At 48.3% G+C, this 24086-nt stretch overlaps 1 protein-coding gene across 1 annotated transcript in view; it reads right to left on the bottom strand.

Moving 5' to 3' along the window:
• CDNF (cerebral dopamine neurotrophic factor) overlaps positions 1–24086 on the bottom strand; it is a 185005-nt gene that overhangs the window by 91570 nt on the left and 69349 nt on the right. The window lies entirely within an intron of this gene.

Below are 24086 nucleotides of genomic sequence, written 5' to 3'. Positions count from 1 at the left end.
CCCTCGCAGCCCTCAGGAAAGCCAACAAACCGCAGGTTATTCCTCCGGGCCCTGCCTTCGGCGTCCCCTGCCCTAAGTGCCATACCCTTGGTGATAGTTTCCAGAGCTGACACCTTCTTGTGGAGGGATGTATCTTCTGTGGCTAAAATCCGGGTCTCTCCCTCCGTAATTCTGTCCACAACCTTGTGGAGATCTTGGCGGATCAGCATCACGTCCAACCCCACCGCCCCGATTTTGGCCTCCAGAGCGTCTTGTGACTGCGTGATTGCCGCCATCAACGCAGCGTTATCCGGACCAGAAGCAACCTGACTCGGAGGATCCTCTGACTGTGCTCTGCTTGGTGTTCTACAGCTTTTCGCGAGTCATGATTGGCAATAACAGCGCCAGTTGGGATCGGTAGATGCCAACAGGCGGCACGTCCGCACCCAAATCAGCGGTTGCGGAGGCAGAAGCACCGGCGAGGCAGAGAAGGGGAAGGGCACCCCACAGCAATTAGGCAGTTCAGATATTGCGCGGCTCTCTGGCTGGCAGGGAAGCAGGCGCGGAGCCAACCGACACTAAAGCCACACCGGGGCCTAGCCCAGCTGCCTCCGCACGTAGGCGACTCCTCGCCCCCCCTACTGGCCGCCACTGGCGGGCCGAAGCACTGCCACACCGCGTGTATTGTAGGTAGGGGGCACTTTACAGGAATTGCTACATGAATACATTGTTCCCTGGCACACACCAGCAGCAGCACTCCCTCACGCCACACGCGGTGAGCAGGTACCTCGCAGGATCGTCGGTAGAAGGCGACTGCACAACGAGGGCCGAAGTTCCACCCCGTCGCCCCAGCCACGCCACAGAATTGTAGAGGGATCCACGCCTTAGGAGTCAACACCAGCCCCAGCAGTAACGCACACAGAGGGCGTGGGGGGGGGGCAGCTCCGCATCCGATCTAACGTGGCACTAGCTGCGCTCCACCACCGCCCTATCAATAGGCTGCAGCACAGAAGAAGGCCCCCCCAAGGGCCCTGGTGGGTCGAGCGATCAGTGCAGATAGGGGGGTTCAGGCAGGAGCACGGCACATCAGGGAGACATCCAAGTGTCCCCGGGGCAGAACCAAGGCCAGGGGACCACACACTGACCTTGGGAAAAAGTCCTCTGTTGTCTCAAACAGCCGCACCGCATGGCAAACGCTCGTTCAGGCCGTAGGTCTCAGCGTCACCAATTTCCAGGCCCGCCGGCCACAGCGCCCCTCGACCGAGGACCGGCCCGGTCACGGCCCACCTCAGACAGTTTATTCTGTGTATCTCTCTGAGACAAAGTGGGCACGAGTGACTGAGCGAAAAGTACTGTACTGTTTCCACGGTCCCTGATGGGACAGAGTTGTCATGTTTCATAGTTGCCAAGAACTATTCTCTCCTTGGTAAGAGGAGTCTATAGTGGCACTGTGAGCTAGCTGGTATACAGGCAAACATACCCGGTGGGGGTATCTGGAATCTGTCTGGACACCAATCCCACAGTCTATGTTGTCTAAATGTGCAGATCCTATATAGATTTATAGGAACTACATGACAAGGGTGTCTAAAGAAAGCATCCAACTTGCCAACAGTTGTGGGTTGGAGTGGAAAGGAGAAGTAGGTAAGAAAATTGAGGTTTATTGTTTGACTCCACACTGTTACATGGAAAATTAATTTTGAATTGTTCAAAGGGATGAAGCCAAACAGTGTGATGTCTTCCTCTTGGTTGAATGAGAAGTGCGAGGAGAACGGTGGAAAGAGGGAGAACTGCAGGAAGAATTGCAGGGAGAAAGCAATGAGGGAAATGGATGACAGAAACATATGGTTCGATGGTAGAAGAAGAGTGAAAGTCACAAGAGTGCAAATTGTTGACTGAGTGCAAATCAGAAAACTGGGTAGTGGTCAGGGTGCAAAGTTTTTCAATCCGATAAGAGTGATAAAATTGTTCAAAAATGCAGTTAAGACTGCAGTCTCAAGAGTGTGGAATTTGAATAGTGTGGTTGTGGTAAGAGATGGTAAAAGACTGGAGACCTTAGGTAGTGAGAATGATGAAATTGGAAAGGATGGCATGAGTCAAAGAGTTGTAAAGGTATCCAAATATTTAGAATATTATTGTAGGAAATTGTGAAGGTCTTCTCACAGTCCTCAGGTGTTTAGTGTAGTGTTCTTGCCTGAAAATAATTCCTGAAAAATCCTCTGTATCCTTGTGAATTGTATCTATTGTACTGTATAGCATCTATTTCGGTTTGCTTGTATCATTTATTTGCTCCCTAGCCTGTTTATGACGCATGTTCTTATTTAAGCTTTAGTTGTGTAAACGTATAAGGCCATGAGGTGTGGGAGCTGGTTGTTTGTATAAGATGGAGGTGTGTGATATCTTGTATAATGGAATGGTGGAGGTGTCACATTCTAGTGGAATTATGCTGGACTAGGGCTGTTCCTTAAGAGAATGTGTAGGTTTGAATATTAGAAGCTTGGAGCAGCTTTAATAGAGATGGTTGGCATGATTCTCCTTATCTTGAACCCTACAATTTTGTGAAGAATATAATTCGTAGAAGAGTACAATCATTTCAACACCGCCTTTAGTTAAGCAGCAAATATCTATTTCTGTTTGTTGCTTTTATTCCCAAGAGATAAAGTACAAAGGGGCACATGCATCAAGCTAATTACCGGTCCCAAACGGGCCGATTCACAGAATCGGCCCCTTTGCGACCGGTAATTAGCCTTTGGGGATGCATCAAGCCCAAAGCCACTTGCAAAAAAAGGGAATTGCAAAATTTGTGATTTCCTATTTTGCGAATGAAGTTAGGGAATCGCAATTTGCGATTCCCCAAATGCACTGCAAGAAGCATTCTCAGAATGCGACACTGCTTTAAGGAATCGCAAATTACCATCGACTTCAAGTTGATGGTAATTTGCAATTCCTCAGAAAAATGCACAAAATTGCATTTTTCTAAGTGCCATGTGGCGCACCCATATGCCCTTAGGGCATGTCTGTGCGCCTAAGGGCACGTGTGTGCGACACATGTGCACAGATGCCAATTTTGGGGGTGAATCAAGATGAACAACAAACACCCAAGAGGAGGTTTAAGGACCAGCGTGGGTGCACTCCCTATTCCAAGAATCAATTCACAAAGGAGCCCACGGGTCCAATTAGTGTGAAAATATTTGAATGTGATACACAAAAAACTCACTCAAAAGAAGGAACCAACCAGACAGGGGAAGGTATCCCTTTTAAGGACGACTCCCCTCACACACCATAGGTGTCATGCTTCATCATATGGATGCCTCCTCGCGTTAGGAACCTAGTCCTAACGTGGGCTACAACCCTTTAGGCCCCCTGGCACCCTTGAAATTGCATTCGCGATTGCCTATTTGGTAATCACAAATTGCGAATGGTTTCCCATTCATTCCTATGGGCCCATAGGAATGAATGGGAAAGCATTCCATAATAGCGAATCGCAATTCCCAATTAGGAAATGTGAAGGAATCGCTATTTTTTTTAGCGAAACCTACATGCATAGGCAATTGCAATTCCTTCATAGCGATCCCTTAATATTCGCAATTGCTTAGCTGATGCATGAGTCCCAAAATCCCTTTAGACTTGTGGAGAGGTGTGGCTCACTGGTTAGAGGCGGCAGACCCGTAAGCAGAGAATCGGCTAGGGACCAGGGTTCAATTCCCGACGCGGCAGGGTCGTGGACCAGGGTCAAAACAGACTCGATAATTCTCGCCTCGGTACCTACTCTAACCAGGAACACACTCTGCAACTCTGGGCATTAAGCTTGCCTCATCTCTACAACGGCCCCCCACAGACGCCAGGGATGCCTGGTTTCACCTTGGAGATACCCAGAAAGGGACCATCTCACAGGGATAGCCAGGACGGGTTCCCCAGCGGTCTACAGCGCTGGGACGCCCCGTTGCTGGGGCAGCTGTGCGCTTTACAAGTCTACAACATTTACATTTACATTTATTCTCAAACAAAAATGTTAAGGCTAATGGTGTGACTGATTTCCACATAGAACAGTTAATGTGTAAAATACAAGATGGAGCTGAAGCCTGGCAATATATTGTTTCGTTTTTGAGGATCTCAGGTTCCTAAGACCTCACACGGGACAACTGTATTCTCTACCTTTGTTATTTCCAGTTCTCCTCTGGTCAAGGTCCTCCCTTGTTATTTATTCCCTCAGTTTCTTATTGTTCTCTTTGGTAAATTCAGTATCCAACATACTGCTTGTCTCCTCAGCTTGTTACTCATCAGTCTTGTGGCATCCTGGAGTTCCTACTTGAAATCCTGGTTTGTCAGGAGGTAATTATTATGACACCTGCCATTAAAATTGTGGGCCTTGGGGCCCGTGAAGTCCTTGATATCTTCCATTTACTAGGACTAATTCTGCGATTTCGTGATTATGCCCAAAAACGCAAAACTGACTTTTACAAAAGTGCAAACAAAAATTGCCACTGTAAATAAACCTTTTATTAGCTCTACTCTGTGCTGCGACAATAAAAGGAGGGTGAGCAACAGGTGGCAGAGGTGTTAACTTTTTCTGACGTCTGCCTTTGAAATGCACAAGCCCTCCTCCTGTGCTACATGCCCCTACCCCCAATAATACCAAAACACTCATGTTCCCAAGTCTCCAGTGTACCAGCCACTCCATTTGCCCCCTGATGCCCTGTGTAACTTAAGAATAGAGGTTGATGCCAGAGAGAGCAGTTTTTAAATTTAGAAATGCACTCTCTGGCATCAGACATCATCGTGTTCTGAGGTGCAAAGTCACAGAATGTGACTGATCTAAGTCTCCAGTAGTCAGGGCCGGCTCTAGGGTGGTGCGACCGGTGCCACCTCACTGGGTGCTGGCTTCCTGCAATTGTAAGTTTATTATATTTTTAAAGTACCTGCTGCCGCTTTCCTTTCCTCCGGCAATTACCAGGACTCACAAAAATGTCAAGTTACTCCTGTGATTAATGTTCTTCTGGGAGAGAGATTGGAGTTTTTTATAATTGATGTTTTGACTTATGTGAAGTTGGTTAATATGCCTGCTGCACAGAACGTGTACCATGTAGATTACAGAGTGCGTATAATGTAAATATGTCAGGAGGTTACTGCTTTTAAAAGAGAAATCCTTTTGTTATAATTTTAAATCCTAATATTTAAGAGTGAGGTATTAACTTTCATCATAGAGTTGCATACACACTGCAAAGTATATTTTAGAGCATAGATTAATTTTGCAAAAAAGGTTAATTTGGGTAGAAATCGATTCTTATTATTAAAGAAAACTCTCAACTATGCTGTTTCTTTTTCCACGCGGAGTTTGTGCTTCGCCACACCAAGCACTCCTAAACTATACGGCCTACCAGTATGGATGACATGTGACTCCTACACTTTTAGTCCTTTGGCTCATGTAGCATATCCTATAAACTGATTTTCACACACATGTTTGATTGTCTCTGTGTAACGTGTGTGTGATGCAAAGTGCTCTGACATGCGTTACTGGTATGAGTGGCGCTATATAACTGATTCAATGCATCTGACAGAGAGTATTTATGGGGACTTGGTCACTGTTAAAGGGTGCTAGTGAGATAATCCATGGTGGAGGTGGTCATTTGGGGGGAGGGGCGCTAACTAACATTGTCGCACTGGGCGCCACCAGCGCTAAAGCTGGCCCTGCCAGTAGTGATCTAGCGGTATTTTTGTGACAAGCACATGTTTTGCCTGCTGCAAAAATGCCGCCCCTATTGGGGTTTGGGATTGCAAATGTTGCTTTTTTTCGCGCTAAATTTGCCATCCCAGGTCGCAAAATCCTGGGGGTCTGTCTGAGGGTGAATCAAGTGCTTTCTCTCTCACCCCTTTCCCTGTGTTTAACGTTCTTCTAATGAGTGCACTGATGCAATGACACGGCTGCACAAGAATCTATGGACGATAGAGATTTTCAACAAGTCTGAACTATCAGAATCTGACAACTGGCAGGACAAATTGCAGTATAAATACTAAATTGGTCATTAAATAAAAAATCTGGAGTGTGGACATTTAAAGTTGATTTACACAGATATATCAGCTTAAAAATAAATATACATGGATAGAAATAATTAAAACGGCTAAGAAATGAAGCAACATTAAAATGAGTACAATGATTGAATCAGGAGCATATTGGGATTGCAATTTAGACAACAAAAGGGTACCCTAAAATTAAAATAGTATAGAACTCAGTCACATAAAAGCAGTAAGTAAATATGAAAACATATCTAAAAAAAATTACATTTGGGGTTTACATTAAAAATAAATGCCAAAAACAGGAGAATTTTCAGGGTTGTACCCCCAATTAGTTTCCAGGGGTAAGAAAGCCGACTGGATCTCATGGAATTCATTTTTTGGGCAAAAGTTGAGGGGTGGCAGCGGCCCTACCGCCAAACTTGACTCCAAAAACAAAATGCCAAAACAGTGTTTCTGCTTCCCATGGGGTGAATTTGGGGAAGGGGTTACCCCCGTAATCTTGAAGTAGAAGATGTTAGAGCCAGATCTTCTTGTTCTTAGTGCTTTTAAGAAGAGTAAAATTAGGTAGAATATGTTTCGGTGGAACATTTATTGAAGGGAAGATTTATGTGGCGAGAAAAGAGTTGAAAATAAAATCGTTGAGACTGTACAGGATTCTGCAGTTGAGAAAGGCGCTGAAAGGTGGTGGGTGAGCAGTTTGGCAGTGTTTTCATTGACAGGATGGGTGCACAAACCTATTTAGTATATATCGTGAGAGAGGAGTTGTCTAGCTTCTTGAAGAGGACGAGTGAGGATGGTATCGAGCCAACTTTGGAGTTGTCTCTGGGGCTTATTTCACAGAACAAAACAGGTGAGATCAGGCTGTGTGTGGATGTGCACAATGTAAACAGGATGTTTTGATTGAATGTTTGCGTCTGCTTCGGGTTGAGAATTTAATTAGAAAGGTTGAAGATGTAAAACTGTATACAGATTTAGATTTACATGTTGCTTATCATAAGGTAGTGTTGGGGGAGGGTTCAAATCATTTGATGGTGTTTGCTAAACATGAAATAATATTTACATTCTGGATGCCATCTGGGCTGGTTTTGGCAGCTTGGATTTTTCAGGATCTTATGGTTCAGATGATTGAAGGACATGAATAGCAAGCTCCATCTTCAGATGACATGCTGATCTTTGAGAACAGTGTGGCAGAGCATGATGAGGCTGCTGAACAGGTGATGAGAAAGTTCAATGGAACTGGGGGATGCTGATAGAAGAGTAAAGTGCATTGGAAATTAAAGAAGTAGAAAACTTTGGTCATGTTGTTTTATGATAAAATGTAAGATCAAGACCAGAGCCGTGGAAAGGAATTGTCAAATGTCCCAGATATGTGAATTGAGAGGAAACTGATCATTCATAGGTATGTGTGAATTCGACGCTAAGTTCTTAAAGGGTTTTATGTCAAGACACAGTGATTTAAACAAGTACTAAAGAAAAATGAAGAATTTGTATGGACTGCAGATTCCAATAGTTGTTTGGAGGAATGAAAGGCGATATTGCTCCAGCTCTGATTTTACAGACATATGTGGCAGGGCCAGTGACTTGTTTGACGGAAAATGCCAACTCTTACAGGTTGGGGCAATTTTGATGCAGTGGTAGAATACTAAGAAATACAATATTGGGACACTGACGGATGCAGAAGGAAAGTATTTGACAAATATAGCTTGTTGTGTCGCGAACAGGGCTAATGCTATTTGCCTACCTCGCATTGACCCTAATGGACCTTAATGGAAAAACTCTTGAGCGTGAGAGACCAAGGAGAGTGTATTCTGGGGATCGGGGTAAGTAAATGCTAAACGCTTCGTCTATGTTGTTAAGGACCTCAGTCCAGTAGCGCTGCAGTGGGGGGCAATGCCATAACAGGTGTGATAGAGTGCCGGACATCCCACATCCTCTCCAACATAGATCAGATTTGCTCTTGTCCCAACTATGAATTTGCATAGGAGTATAGTACCAGTATGAGAAAACTTTAAATGCGGATTCCGCTCCAGCAGTATTGTGTGCAGTGTAATGCGTTCTGTAAAGTATGTGATCCCATTCCTTAGGGGTTAGTGGTCTACCCAGCTCGGTTTCCCAGCGGACTTGCGCCTTTGTGCGTTGCTCGGTGGGTCGCGCCATAATCACAGCGTACAGTTCAGAGATAAGACAGTGATCGTCATGTTTGCCATTTTTCAGACATGGGAAGGGGATGAGACATTTTGGTGTAATTGGAGGGCGCCGTGATCCAATGGTACAGTTAACTATAGGCTTAGTCATCAGTTGCTAGGAGGCCATAGTCTTTCTTGAGCTGCTCAATCGGGGCCAGTCCCTCTGTGTCAAAGAGGGACCCCACCCTTTTGCAGCCCTCTTCTCTCCAGTGCTGAAACACCGCTGAGGCCTGTCCTGGGGGGAATTCCGGGTTATCCACAATGGGGGTCAAAGGCGAAGGAAAGAAGGTCCACCCCTTCTTAACAGCCACCATGTCTCAGACTGTGAGAGTCGGGGAGGTGACAGGGGAGGAATATAATCCCCAGGGCCTGTGCTTGCGGGGCAACCAGAGCTCTCTCCAGATATTACTTACAGCTACCGTCTGGTCCATAAAGTTCCAGTGCTTGCCGGATAGGGGCCTTTTCCATTCCACTATGTAGCGGAGGCAGGACGCCTGGTAGTAGCCACTAATCAAAGGGAGACCCAGCCCACCCAGATTCTTCGGGCGGACCATTCACGCTAACGAAAGGCGCAGCTTCTTTCCCCCATAAAAAAAACATAATGATAAGGGTCTGCAGTTGCGCTATCGCTAGCGGAGGGGGCGTCATGGAGGCCATTTGAAATATATAAAGAATACGCGATCCTCCCAAACCATGCTAGACGCAGGCGTGACCAAGCGTCCAGCGCTTTCGCCGTGAGTTCCAAGAGATTCACATAGTTAAGAGCGACTGTCCAAGTGATGGTCGGCGCAAGGGGGATGCCCAAATGTGATATGTCGTGTTGGGACCACTGGAATGGGAATTGTTGCTGTAGAGCATCCACCATAGCTGGAGGGAATCGACAAGTTCAATATGTTGGATTTACCCAGGTTGACTTTAAATCCAGACACCTCCCCAAAGGCAAGCAGTTTGTCAAGGAGAACTGGCAGAGTCGAGTGAGGATTGGTGAGGGAAAGAATCACATCGTCTGCATAGAGACTTATTTTGTGGACATCAACCCCAAATTTCAAGCCTTTTATGCGATTGTCTGCTCGAATACGTTGGGCCAGTGGCTCCATATAAAGCGTGAATAAAAGGAGGGATAGGGGGCAACCTTGGCTGGTCTCCCGGGATATCAGAAAGGCGGCTGATCTGTTGCCATTGACTCTCACATATGCCGTCTGCGTGCAGTAGATGCATTGGATCCACTTTATGTAGTTCTCCCCAAACCCGAAGCAGCGCAGGGTATCAAACAAATAGGTCCAGCCCACCCTGTCGAATGCCTTTTCGGCATCAATAGACAGGAAGAAGGCCTGCTTACCCGATCTCTGTATGCCATCCATAAGGTGGAAGAGATGCTTAGTATTGTCCCCCCTTGCAGCGTGGGGATAAAACCCGCCTGATCAGGGTCTATGAGGTCTGCCATAAATGGGTTTAAGCGCGCCGCCAAAATGCCGGCGAAGATCTTCGCAGCTATGTTGAGGAGGGATATGGGCCTGTAGGAGCCACATTCTCGCGGGTCTTTAGCCGGTTTTAGAATGACTGAGATAGCAGCCTCCGACATGGAGGGTGTTCCTGCCCCGGTTTCCAAAAAGGAGTTAAACAGTTTAGTTAAAAAGGGAGCCAGCTCTCTACAAAAGGTTTTATGAAAAGCCGTTGGGACCTGGTGACTTGCCTAATTTCAATCTGGATATCGCCGTAATCACCTCCTCTATGCGTATAGCAGAACCAAGTAGGTCTGCTGTAGTCTTGGGGAGAGGGGACATCTCACAGGTGCTCAAGTATGAAAGCGGGTCCCGTGCCGGCGGGTCCTGCCCAGTGTACAGGGTGCCATAGAACGAGCAGAAGGCTTCCACTATGGGCACGTCAGCACTCAGTTCATCCCCGTTTTGATCCCTGATCGATTGAATCAGAGTCGTCTGTGTTTTAGCCCGTAATCTGTGGGCCAGGAGCTTACCACACTTATCAATGCTAAGGCAGAATTTGTGGCAAAGGCGAAGAAGGGCATACTCTGCCCTATCGAGATCAAGATGTTTCAACAGGCGCCTGCGGTTCTCCAACTCCCTCCACACCCTTCGTGCCCCAGTTCGTTTGTGTATGGACTCAAGCTCCTCCACCCCTTTCTCTAGTTCGCTGCGCTTCTCTTTCCGGAGTTTGTTATCAGCTGCAGATATGGCTATTAATTCACACCTTTCAGGGCCTCCCATACTGCTGAGAGAGACATTGAACCCACATCATTGAGCTGTAAATAGTCCTCCAATTTTTGTTTGATGCGTTGCACCAACTCTGCGGAAAGCAGGAGACCCTCCCGTAAGCGCCACCCGGGGGAATCGCATGTGATGTCTGCGCAGGAACATGTACAGTAATGAGAGCATGATCTGACAAGGATCGGGGCTCGATCGTGGCAGTGTGCAGGTGACAGACTAAGGGAGTGGGAGTCAGAAAATGGTCAAGTCGCGCGTAGGTTTTGTGGGCTGAGGAGTAATGAGTGTAGTCACGTACCCCAGGATGTTGGGTGCGCCAAACTTCATGTAGCCCATTGTCCGCCAACCACTCCTGACCCCGTGGAGAGAATGCCCCCGTCTGATGTGATCTTTGACCTGATCTATCCAGCTCTGTGTCCATCACTAGGTTAAGGTCCCCACCCACCAGTAACGCAGCATCCTGTATCGCAAGGACCTCCGTGAGGGCAGTGAGTATAAAGGACTCCTGTTGTGTATTTGGAGAATAAAGTGAGGCCACAGTTAAGTGTAATCCCCCCCCACTGCACCCAAATCGCTAGCAGGAGCCCCTTGATTTCTGCATCAGTTGCTATGACCTTACCCGGGAAGTGCGCTCCAACCAGAATTGCTACCCCATTTTTCTTGGATGGGCCCGCGGACCAAAATTGCTGCAGGAAGCGCCTAGTGCGCATACGTGGGCTGTCCTTCGAAAGAAGGTGTCTCCTACAAAAGACAAATATCGCCCCTTGCATTTTCAAGTGAGGATAGCACCGCTGCTCTTTTCACGGGGTTGTTTAGACCCTGCACATTAAGGCTAACTATCTTGAGGGCCTTCCCCATCGGGTAGGTGTGGAGGTGTACCGCTCTGGTGTGCCAGCATCCCGCCGCCTAGACCTATATCGATCCAAAGGCCCCCAGGCCTCGGCAGGGGAGCTGTACAGGAGGGCTAACTGGTGCGGTTATACCCCAAAAAGAAATCTTAACACCCAAAAATGTAATCAAAGGGAAAACAAGTGTCATAACATGTATAAAGAACATAACACGACCATAGTTCGTCAGGGAATGGAGTACCAAGTAGGTCGTGGCTCAAACAGCAATCCGGGCTTCAGAGAGCCGAGGCTGCCCTCGTTCGTCAGCAAGCATCGGGGCTAGCCACCCATGCCCCCCTCAGCAGCCCAGCATATTACCCAATCCGGTGCAGTCCAATTGCGCAGCTCATGGGGTAGCCGGACGTTCCGACGGATGTGATAGTGAGGAGAGTACTGCCTCCCGTTCCTTGGTCATCGTAGCCTGGTCGGACTTCAAGGCGGAGGCCAGCTTGCCAACTCGCTGCCATCGTGTTGCTCGTCGAGAAGCCCGTTCCTTAGGCCTCTCCACCTGCTCCGCTGTCGGTGTCCTATCGATGCCAAGTACCTCAAGGGCCTCCGTGCGTGAGCGAATCTGGTGTAGTTTCCCCTGTAGTTTAATGATGATGCGGAAGGGATGGCCCCAGGAGTAGGGGATGCCCCACTCGCGAAGATGGGAGGTGACCGCCCTGAAGTCACGTTGTTTGGTCAAAGTGGAGGCTGCCAAATCCTGGAAAATGGAGGGCGTCTGGCCACAGAACTGGACTGTTTGGCATCCTGCGTCCTCCGTTCTTTTAACTGGAAATTATGGACGCACACAAGAATGTCTGGCGGTGGAGCCTTGTTTCCTTGGGGAAGACCCACTCTGTGGACCCGGTCCATCTGGATATCAGTCGAGCCCTCCTTGCCCCGTCTCTGTTGAAACAGAGCCCCAACATAAGCCCTGAGATCGTCCCTTCCTCTAGCCACGGCACACCCCGGATCTGTTTATCATTCCGCCGAGAGCGGTTCTCGAGATCTTCGGCATGTGCTTGGAGATCGAGGTGCTGCTCTTAGAGGCGAAGCATGTCTTGCTGCAGTCTGTGAAGTTCCTCTTCCCGGCTGAGTTTGTGCTCCTCTAGCGTGGCCACACGTTCTCCCACCTCATCTAGATCCCTCCGCACCTTCCGGAGATCGGCAGAGAGCTGGCCCCTAAGCTCCTGTATGTCTTCTTTTCAGCAAGTAGTTCCATCATAAAAGTCTTAGTGGCTGTGCCATCGCCTTCTTCCATGGCCCCATCGTGTCTCTCGCTGGTAGAGGCAGTGGACCCCGGCTGCTTCACAAGCATATTTTTCAGTCTTTTGTCCTTCTTGGTGCGTGCTGCCGCCATAGTGCAAGGGCTAAGTGTCCGTGCTCCTCTCACTCCCAGCCAGCGACTTGGACCCAAAGCCTCTGGGACGACCCACTGCGGGGATCAGCTCCTCTCCACCCGCTTGCAGGCGTCCACCAAGGGGGTTTATCGCAGGGGGACTGTGCAAGATAGGCCGGGGCTGCACGACACAATAGCCAGGGTCCCCGCCGCCAGAATTAGGCTCTGTGCACTCCTGGCTGGATAGGCCCCAGGGGACCCCCGGTCTCCTCCCTGTCGCACCACCAGGCCTCACTCCTTCACGGGCACAGGGCTGATGACTGTTCAGGGCACTTGCTCCGCGTCACTGTGTGGGCTCGTCTGATGCCTCTCCAACGCAGGCCAGCGTAGTGGCAACTTCACCCCTCGCGGGCTCTGTCTGGGCCCACGCAGCCTCTAAGGCCCACCAGGCACAGAGTGGGACTCTGGTCCAGGCTGTTTCATCAAGCAACTGCTGCCTCCGTCAATGGCCCCAGAGACTGTTTTATCTGAGTTCAGGGCCAGCCTCTCAGCGTTCGAACTTGTGGGATGTAGGGTAGAGCCCAACACGCCTCCCGCTCCCCCGGCATACCAGGGCCCTCGCCCTCTGCCTGGGTGCTGCCGAGTCAAGAGCAAGGCCCCAAATCGTTCCCCGTCACCGGGGGTCTCCACTTGCTATCATCCGCCAAGAGAGGCTGCCCCCCTGCTTGGCTGCATATGCTCCCCGTCAATCAAGTGTGGTCAGCATCCAGCCCTTGGCGCCCAGCGGGTGCTCCGTAATGGCCAGCATCCCCGCATCCCCGCATCCCCGCATCCCAGCCTCCGAACTGGCCAGTCCTCACCTTCTTAAAAGCTATGGAGCACATTGGTTTAGCACTCTGGTACCCTCCGCTCTGCACTACAATTGGCGTCCATACTGCAGCAGCCTCCCGCAGCTCTACAGCCGTGCCGCACCTCTCAGAGCACGCCTCCCGGCCACGGGCCCGCTCGTTCCTCCCGCTAGGCCGCCTCTCGACTCTGGCACCAGCAGAGAGCGCTCCACACGCCGGAAACACGGCAGGCAGACACAGTACTGATCGCTGGAGCCGCCCGGTCCCGCTACAATGCGCAAGGGCACCAGCAATGGGCTCGATCACCACGCTATATGGTGGCGGTGCCGGAGGGACACGATGCTCTGTCTTACTTCGCCGGCATCTTGGCCACGCGCCCATTTTATATTTTTAAAGAATGCTTTTCTAGTGCCCCAAATTTGCAACATCCCAACGCAGAACATATTTTCATTGTTACATTAGGTGCTTTCTATCATGTAGTGGGACCTGTGTTATCTCAAAGAATCCAAACATTAATCAGGTTTACTCAGTACCTTACTTTTAAAAGAAATTTTTATAAGGAAAGGTGAATCATACAATCACTGGCAAGGAAAATCTGGCGATTTTGAGATCTTTTGAAGAATGGAGGCTTTTCTTGTTAGGGACAAACCCACAACAGAAGGCAACTCATATGGCTTTGTTTTTCTATAACTAAGACTTTGTGATAAAATATAGCCCAGATCCTATGAATAGGAAGGCTGGTGCCTTATCTTAAAATTAACTGGAGAGTGAAAATCAAGGGACAGAGGATCCACCAATAATTTTGTCCTTAAATATTTTGTATGATCATTTGATTGCTTTAATTAACGAACATTAATTTTTGACCAAAGTAAATACAGAAAGTCAATCTGCAGATAAAGTGGGGTTGGTTAAAAAAACAAAAAAAAAGCCAATGAAAAGGATGGATTACTGCATCAAGGAAAACTGTATATCTACCACCACAACAGGAAAAACAACATGCTATGAACTGGTTTTAGGATTCAAATGTGGCTGTACATCCTGAAATTAGTAGGACTTTGTAAGCAGGGCGGAGATCTCTTAGGTTGCCAGGTTTGTTTACTAATGTTATAAGCTTGTACAAATTAGCAGTTCTCACAGTAAACCAATGGGTATGTTAAGACCTTCACCTTTTCCAAATGGGTCTTGGCGTCCTGTGTCAATGGATTGTATTGCAGAGTTGCTAAAGAGTCAAAGTTGTACAGTGATTCTAGTGATTTGGGACCATTTAACCAAGATAGGTTCTTTTATATCTTTGCTTGGTTTGCCAACATCTAAAGAGTTAGCAAGGCTATTTTCACAAATGTTATTAAATTGCATGGTATTCCATGCATTTTAATCACTTAGCGAGGATCTCAATTTATTTCAAAATTCTGGTCTACTTGGTGTAAAGAATAAAATGTTGAAGTTTGTCTGTCTACGTCTTACTATCCTCAGATGGATGGATCGAATGAAAGATTGAATCAATTTGTTGAGTAGCATTTGAGATATCCAGCCTGGGCACAAGAGGAGGGTTGGAGCAAGATGTTGTGGTTGGAAGAGGTAACATACAATAACATGGAACATTCATCTACTGGAATGTCACTTTTCGTTTGTAGGTGTGGCCATCATCCCCACAGATTCCCTTTCCTTTGGATCAGCCTTTGTGTACATCAGTTGTTTATGTGTCACAATATGTAACTGAGTTAAAATTCAGAAATCTGCATAAGAGGCCTTGGGAAAAACTAAAGATGCTTATGCATTTTATGCTGATCCTAACAGAATTCCAACACCTCATTTTATTGTACGAGAAAAAGATTACTCACAAGAAAGTGCATTTGAAAAAATCTTGTACGCTGCAACTTACATTTGAGGGTCCCATTTGTAATTGATCAGATTGTAAATCCAGTTAATGTTAGATTTTAATTGTCTCAATGTATGAAAAATCATTCAGTGTTTCATTTATCATTGTTGAAACCTTTTACGGCAAAAGCATGGCCTGTTTCCCATTATATGCCAGTCAAATTGAATTTGGAAAATCAATAAGAGGCACATAAGAATTTAGATAGAACCATTATAAGAAAAAAGATGGACTAGCCGGAATATTTGAAGGTATTTGGTTCTGAGTAGTGATCTGGGAACTTGCTTCAAATCTCCATGTGCCATGTTACCTATGAGACTTTTATGCATGACATCATTAAAACCCTGAGCCCCACTTCCAAGATGGTGGCCTTTCGAGTGGCAAACTGTCAGGAAATGGAGCCGAAGATACTGTATACTTACTGTTCTGTGTGGCTTTAGCTAAGAGAAGCAGTACTTCAAAACCCTCACACACTAATGGCCTGATTATGACTTTTGTGCAGCGGCGACGGCGCAATGCCGCCTCCGCTGCGTCAAAACTGTGAAAGCACCGCTGACCATATTACGAGTTGCAAATGTGCACCTCGTAATATGGTCGGTGGTTCTTTGGCCTTTCTCATGGTAGTGCCTTGACAACTGGCACCGCCATGGGAACGGCCAAACGTTCCTGCAGGGCATGGACGGTGATGTCCATGCTGTGCTGAAACAGGGGGGAATACAGACAGGGGGGCACAAAATGTGCCCCCATGAATGTATCCCCATAGCGTGGGGGACATAGGGACTCTGTAGGGCCCCCTTTGTTCGTGCACCACTTACTCTTTCATGGCAGGGCTCCGCCATGAAAAGGCTGCTGGTGCAAAAACTCAAAATATGTTGAGCGAGACTGCCCTAGTCCATGCTCAGCATAATGCGTTCTGGCGCTCCTGTGCCACCGGCAGGGAACAACTGTTCATTGGCGCAGCAGGCGGTCCACCATCACTACAACTTTGTAAGTCGTATTCGGCAAAACAGTGGACTGCCACCCCTGCGCCATCACGAGTCTGGCAGTCGCAAGATCGCCAGACTCGTAATCAGGCCCTAAGTTCCTTTCAGCAAAGGAAAGGCTAGTGTCACTACTGTCTGGACTAAAGCTACATATGCATGGAAAAACGTTACATGACAGCAGGCTGCCATTGAACTACAATTCCCAGGAGATCACAAATGTTTGCTTATGCTGGAGAGCTGTCCGCCATCTTGGACTATCAAGTATAACTAATGTCTTGTTCAAGGCTTTTATTAGGTAATCGTGATACATTGTTGCTGCTTTGAGAAGCTTGCTGCATAGATCTCATAATGCCCCTATTGCTTCCTCAGGCATGGTATTGGACAATGGGAATACAGGGAAATATTTGGAAAAGCTGTGTGGTTGATGAAAGTGAACTTTTAACTATTTTCTTGAAAAGTTCCTGAAATTGTCTAAGGCTGGTGTTTGTTACATTATACTAAGGGTTATCTTGTGACGGAACAGGAAAGATTCGAAGCGTGGACTATTTTGCATATATATGAATATCATGCACAAGTTCAAGCCAAGTAGAAACTTTACACATTTTCCACAAAATAGCATAAAGTTGAGTTTTAATTACCAGTTTCAAATCAAAGTATAGAGAAATACTTACACAAAAAGATAATGCTAATATATCCTCTACATTCTGCAGGCACCCTTGAGTAACATGTGTATGTGATAACTAAAGTGGTGAAGCCCTATGGCTCTGTTTTTTTCCCTTATCACATTCCACTTTCCCCACTTCTATCACTACCCCACTAGTCATGTGTTCGTGTTCACTGGTTGGTGAGATGGGAAACAGAAAAGAGGGCTGCTGCCAGGGGTGTCCCGTTCACAACGGTAGTAGAGTGTAACAGAAAACTATACATTTTCTTCACAGAATAATCAATCTTGTAACTCTAGCTAAACCTTTTTTAAATCATTTTTGTATTTTGTATCCTCCAAAAGACATGCTATCCAACAGGACACCGAAGACAGAGAGGTAACCAAATCTCATATATAAAATTGGTTTACTGCATCTCTCTCCTTAGCTGCCCTGTCTGTCATTTAAATCGTTAACATTTTTTCTATTTGGTCTTTACAGTGACATGATGTTTCATGTAGATATGGCCTATTCAGTGGAGAAGCAATCACATACAGCATCAAAGATATCTTAGTGCAGTACAAGAGTCTGCGATCATGATCAGTGACACGGCTGCATAAGTAATAATGGGACAATTCAGTTGCATAGCGCGAGTGTGACTGTGAAGGCGCAGGTAAAATTTATCCTCGATGTGGTATATAACTAAACTGAGTACTCCTTGGTAGAAGGAGCTTCAAACACACTCTGCTTCTGAGTGGCACCATTGCCATGCTCTTTGAAGGGTACAGAACGTGGCACCTGAATTTTTGACCCAATTACCAAAAAAGGAACATGCAATATGCCGGAAAGCTTTGTGAGTGGGTGATCAAAGATAAAGCTGGGGACGATCTCACAGAAACAGAAGTGGGTAGAGTCTAAAGGTGTTATGGCCTCCATGAATGCTCGGAATTAAAGTTTTATTTTCAAGTTTGGGGTCAATCTTGCATCCTTGTTTATGTATAACATTGACTCAAGTCATCAACTGTAGCGCATAGAAACAACCGATGCGCCCAGAGGGAATGGAAGGTCACTCTCTAGGGCACTAGACTCACTGGTTGGCATGTCGATCTACCCTTGCCCAGTCTACGCACAATTAGAGACTTCAAAATACCTAAAATCATATTTTTGCCTATCTGTAGCCAATCACATTTCTGAAGCAAAGTTCAGCGACACTATAAATAAGGTACTAAGGCACTGCTGCATGAACATTGGGCGACGTTTGGTAAGGAGACACAAAACCACTTTACATGTAAACAGCTTGATGGCGAAACATACATATTTTAAACTGGGAGTGGGTACTGAAAAGGAAATTCAGGCAAGAAGATTTAAAAAAAAGTGAAACCCAGCACAGAAAAAAATGGATTGTGCTATCCGCTGAGATTGTGGGTGATATGTTCTAAAAGTAAAGTGATAGCCTGACCTCCTCTAGGAATACTAATAATCGATCAGAGCGAGGAGGGTAAGTGCAGTTGCAGCATGGGCAGTCTCAGGTGGGGAAACACAAGCACGCCTGAAATCAATGCAGACAAATAAACACTCATGCTCAGCACACTATTATACTTGGCACAGATGAGGTTGAGATTCCCAGCAGCATCGGCTCTTTGACAGGTTTTATACATTGCAGGAAGCCTGGCTCCAACTGGACATGCTGTGCACTGGCATGCTGGAGGGGGTGGTCAGATGTCAGGCGTCACTAAACATGCCTGGAGCTGGAATGCTGGTGAGGGCAGTCAAAATGAGTTGGCAGCAATGCATTTGTTATGTATAGCTGCCACTGGAAGCCATCGGCGTGAAAAACTGGATCTAAATCTGATTATTCATTGCAACGAGTAACAAAGGCTTTTTACAACTGTAATGACACTACCGCCCTGCTGTGTGGATCTCCGAGCAAGGCAGCGAGCGTTTCACCCATATTTTTCCACCACTTCTGGGTCTCCACAGACCCGAGGGAGGCAAGAAAACATGGCCGGCGCTGTACCTGCCCCAACCACCACATTCCCCTCTCAGCACTATGTTATGTACGACTCTCCCATTGCCCCGGGCCTACATATGTTGAAAGGAGGGGCAGGTGATTTAGGGAGGGGGGAAAGGGGCATACATGTCATAAAATTAAAGATGTGTAAAAAATGAATAACGAGATGTTTTTCACCTTCACTCTTGTTGTCTAACTGATATCACTATGAACCCCTCAGTGAAAACATCCGTTATTCACTGTTACGAGCTACAATTCGATGTGTTCTGTGCAATGCCAATGTTGCCGAAGAACAGGCATCGATCCTTCAAACGTCTTGAAACCTGGCCCCTTCTATTTGCTCCATTACTTTCCATGGAGTCATCTACAGCCAGCCAGCTGGAGGAAGGCCTCTACACATGGTATGCAGTTTGCAACTATCAGTCCGTACAGGTGGCAAAAGTGACATTTGCCAGCTCTCAGGTGACGCAGCATTTCTGCTCAACTACTACAAAAAGATTCCACTCTACAATGCACCTGTATTTGCCCACCTACTGCTCGGGGCGTGTGTGGTTCTCCCAAGATCACACAGCATGACAGTGGTAGCCCTGGGAATAAGTACTGTGCCTGCAGCAGAAACAGCTTTTAACTTAGCAGTACTGTCGTTTACCACAGTGCTCTTGTATCACAGTACCTTTGGCCTATCTTGAGAGTGTCCATGGGCAAGAGTGGCTGGGATCTACAGGATCACACAGGGCAACTGAAAAGCTGCTGGGAATGAGTGAGTACTTTACGCTGCCAGGAAAAGCACACCGAGGCTTGTGCTGACACGTTTCCTCCCCCACCCCCCTCCATGTGAGTCTTTACTCTAATGAAGGAGTTTCCTTTAATTGTCCGGACTGCATGCCAGCCTCGACTGCAGGACAACTTATGCTCAAGGTTAGAGATCAAACTATCCAGGCCCCAAAGCTATGCTTAGAAAACTCCAAAGAGCGTACTGCTCGAGAGTTTCTGGACTCCGTGTGCTTCTGATATTTATAATGTTAATGCAAAAATATACAACTGCTCAGCTCATATATATTTGCCTGTTTTATCAATAAAACATAAGCGTCTTTCCTTCTAATTGTCCTATTCATTTGATCCACGTGTTCTAAGAATTCGTGGGCCAAGTTATACTTTTTTTTGGGTCCAAATCGAATGGTAATTTGCTCGAGGGAAAAGGACCATGGCAGAGCTGCTCAAGCAAGGAGATACATTGTATATTCCGTACGAAAAGGTTATTTTGTGTGCTTGGAAGTTCCTACGTGTAGAGTCATGAAAAATGTAATACATCCCAGGAGGTGCAAGGTCTATCGCCAGGAGCCACCCTTCGATCTGTAGAGGACAAGAGGGGTGCATAGGTTTAGCTTTAGTGTTGTGCCGGAGGACAGAACCACACAGCATACGGCCATACACATAAAGCAGGTACACCCATTTTCACAAAGTTCAACAAACATACATGCACCCATGAACTTAGACCAATAAACGGGCATCGATCCTCACATACCACATGTCTCTGTGCAAAAGGTGGAGACATTGTGCTATACAGCAGGGTAGTGCTGGGTAATGTGCGCCAGTAGAGTTCAAGATGATGTGCACTATGGGAGCATTAGTGACACACCTAAGGCAGGCAGTGGGTGATGCAGCTAAGGGTTCACTGACTGACACGCCCATGGGTGCTCCTTCAGGGAGCACTGGTTGAATCGCCAGGGAGTTCCTAGGTGACACCCTTCAGGGAGCACTGGTTGAATCGCCAGGGGGTTCCTGGGTGACACCCTTCAGGGAGCACTGGGGGAATCGCTTCATGGGGTTCCTGGGTGACACTCTTCAGGGAGCACTGCTTGAATCGCCTCAGGGGGTTCTTCGGTGATACCCTTCAGTGGAGCACTGGGTGAATTGCCAGGGGGTTCCTGGGTGACACCCTTCAGGGAGCACTGGTTGAATCGCCAGGGGGTTCCTGGGTGACACCCTTCAGGGAGCACTGGGGGAATCGCTTCATGGGGTTAATGGGTGACACTCTTCAGGGAGCACTGGTTGAATCGCCTCAGGGGGTTCTTCGGTGATACCCTTCAGTGGAGCACTGGGTGAATTGCCAGGGGGTTCCTGGGTGACATCCTCCAGGAAGCACTGGGTGAATCGCCTCTGGGGGTTCCTGGGTGATACCCTCCAGGGAGCGCTGGGTGAATTGCCTCAGGGGGTTCCTAGGTAATACCCTTCGGGGAGCAAAGGGTGAATTGCTTCAGGAGGTTCCAGGGTGATACCCTTCAGGGAGCACTGGGTGAATCGCTTCAGGGGGTTCCTGGGTGATACCCTTCAGGGAGCAGTGGGTGAATCGCCTCAGGGGGTTCCTGGGTGATACTCCTCAGGGAGCACTGGGTTGAATCGCCTCAGGGGGTTTCTGGGTGATACCCTTCAGTGGAGGACTGGGTGAATCGCTTCAGGGGGTTCCTGGGTGATACCCTTAAGTGGAGCACTGGGTGAATCGCTTCAGCGGGTTCCTGGGTGTTACCCTTCAGTGGAGCACAAGGTGAATCGCTTCAGGGAGTTCCTGGGTGATACCCTTCAGTGGAGCACTGGGTGAATCGCCAGGGGGTTCTTGGGATACCCTTCAGTGGAGCACTGAGTGAATCGCTTCAGGGTGTTCCTGGGTGATGTCCTTCAGTGGAGCACTGGGTGAATCGCTTCAGGGAGTTCCTGGGTGATACCCTTCAGTGGAGCACTAGGTGAATCGCCAGGGGGTTCTTGGGATACCCTTCAGTGGAGCACTGAGTGAATCGCTTCAGGGGGTTCCTGGGTGATACCCTTAAGTGGAGCACTGAGTGAATCGCTTCAGGGGGTTCCTGGGTGATACCCTTAAGTGGAGCACTGAGTGAATCGCCCCAGGGGGTTCCTGGGTGATGTCCTTCAGTGGAGCACAAGGTGAATCGCTTCAGGGAGTTCCTGGGTGATACCCTTTAGTGGAGCACTGGGTGAATCGCCAGGGGGTTCTTGGGGTACCCTTAAGTGGAGCACTGAGTGAATCGCCTCAGGGGGTTCCTGGGTGATGTCCTTCAGTGGAGCACTGGGTGAATCGCTTCAGGGAGTTCCTGGGTAATACCCTTCAGTGGAGCACTGGGTGAATCGCCAGGGGATTCTTGGGATACCCTTCAGTGGAGCACTGAGTGAATCGCTTCAGGGGGTTCCTGGGTGATACCCTTAAGTGGAGCACTGAGTGAATCGCCCCAGGGGGTTCCTGGGTGATGTCCTTCAGTGGAGCACTGGGTGAATCGCTTCAGGGAGTTCCTGGGTGATACCCTTCAGTGGAGCACTGAGTGAATCGCCAGGGGGTTCTTGGTATACCCTTCAGTGGAGCACTGAGTGAATCGCCTCAGGGGGTTCCTGGGTGTTACCCTCCAGGGAGCACTGGGTGAATCGCCTCAGGGGGTTCCTGGGAGATACCCTTCAGGGAGCACTGGGTGAATCGCTTCAGGGGGTTCCTGGGTGATACCCTTAAGTGGAGCACTAAGTGAATCGCCCCAGGGGGTTCCTGGGTGATGTCCTTCAGTGGAGCACTGGGTGAATCGCTTCAGGGAGTTCCTGGGTGATACCCTTCAGTGGAGCACTGGGTGAATCGCCAGGGGGTTCTTGGGATACCCTTCAGTGGAGCACTGAGTGAATCGCCTCAGGGGGTTCCTGGATGATACCCTTCGGGGAGCAATGGGTGAATCGCTTCAGGGGGTTCCTGGGTGATACCCTTCTGGGAGCACTGGGTGAATCACTTCAGGGGGTTCCTGGATGATACCCTTCAGGGAGCACTGGGTAAATCGCTTCAGGGGGTTCCTGGGTGATACCCTTCAGGGAGCGATGGGTGACTCGCCAGGGGGTTCCTGAGTGACACCCTCCAGGGAGCACTGGGTGAATCGCTTCAGGGGGTTCCTGGGTGATACCCTTCAGGGAGCACTGAGTGAATCACCTCAGAGGGTTCCGGGTGATACCCTTCAGGGAGCACTGAGTGAATCACCTCAGGGGGTTCTGGGTGATACCCTTCAGTGGAGCACTGGGTGAATCGCCTCAGGGGGTTCCTGGGTGATACCCTTCAGTGGAGCACTGGGTGAATCGCTTCAGAGGGTTCCTGGGTGATACCGTTCAGTGGAGCATAAGGTGAATCGCCAAGGGGTTCCTGGGTGATGTTATGTTATCCGACATTTGTAGCGCGCACGGATACTCAGGAGTGTCCCAGCGCAAAAGCCAGTTTAAAGGAGACAGAGGGGAGTGAGCCGAGACTGGATGTTAATTAAAAAGCAAAGATTTAACTGCTTTTTAAGCACCTAAGGTCCTTGGTGTTTCGAAGGTAGTAAGGAAGGGCATTCCAAGCTTTAGCCGCCTTGAATGAAAGGGAGCTACCCTCTGTTCTAGCAAGGCGGTAACGAGGGATAACAGCGAGGCATTCCCCTGTTGAGCGTAGATGTCTGTGAGGCACATAAAAATCAAAGAGTCTCCTGAGATACAGGGGCCCGGATTTGTATAGGGCACCATGGGCAAGAGTGAGAGCCTTAAACAGCACCCGCTGACCCACCGGAAGCCAATGCAGATCTCGGAGATGTTGCTTTGTACCTGACCTACCAGAGATGCCCAGTAGCGCTCTTGTTGCCGCATTCTGGACGGTCTGTAGCTTTTTCAGCTGATAGCCAGGAAGGCCGATGTATAAGGCATTGGCGTAGTCTAAGCGCGATAAAATAAAATCACAGGTCAGCATTTCCTTTGCAGATCTGGGCAGCAATGGCAGAATCGCCAGGGGGTTCCTGGGTGACACCCTTCAGGGAGCACTAGGTGAATCGCTTCAGGGGGTTCCTGGGTGACACTCTTCAGGGAGCACTGGGTGAATTGCCTCAGGGGGTTCCTAGGTAATACCCTCTAGGGAGCACTAGGTGAGTCGCCTCAGGGGGTTCCTGGGTGATACCCTCCAGGGAGCACTGGGTGAATTGCCTCAGGGGGTTCCTAGGTAATACCCTTCGGGGAGCAAAGGGTGAATCGCTTCATGAGGTTCCAGGGTGATACCCTTTGGGGAGCACTGGGTGAATCGCCTCAGGGGGTTTCTGGGTGATACCCTTAAGTGAAGC

This window comes from Triturus cristatus, chromosome 4_1 (genome assembly GCF_964204655.1).
Source record: "Triturus cristatus chromosome 4_1, aTriCri1.1, whole genome shotgun sequence".
Classification (NCBI taxonomy): Eukaryota; Metazoa; Chordata; class Amphibia; order Caudata; family Salamandridae; genus Triturus; species Triturus cristatus.
This window is presented reverse-complemented; position numbering and strand designations above follow the sequence as displayed.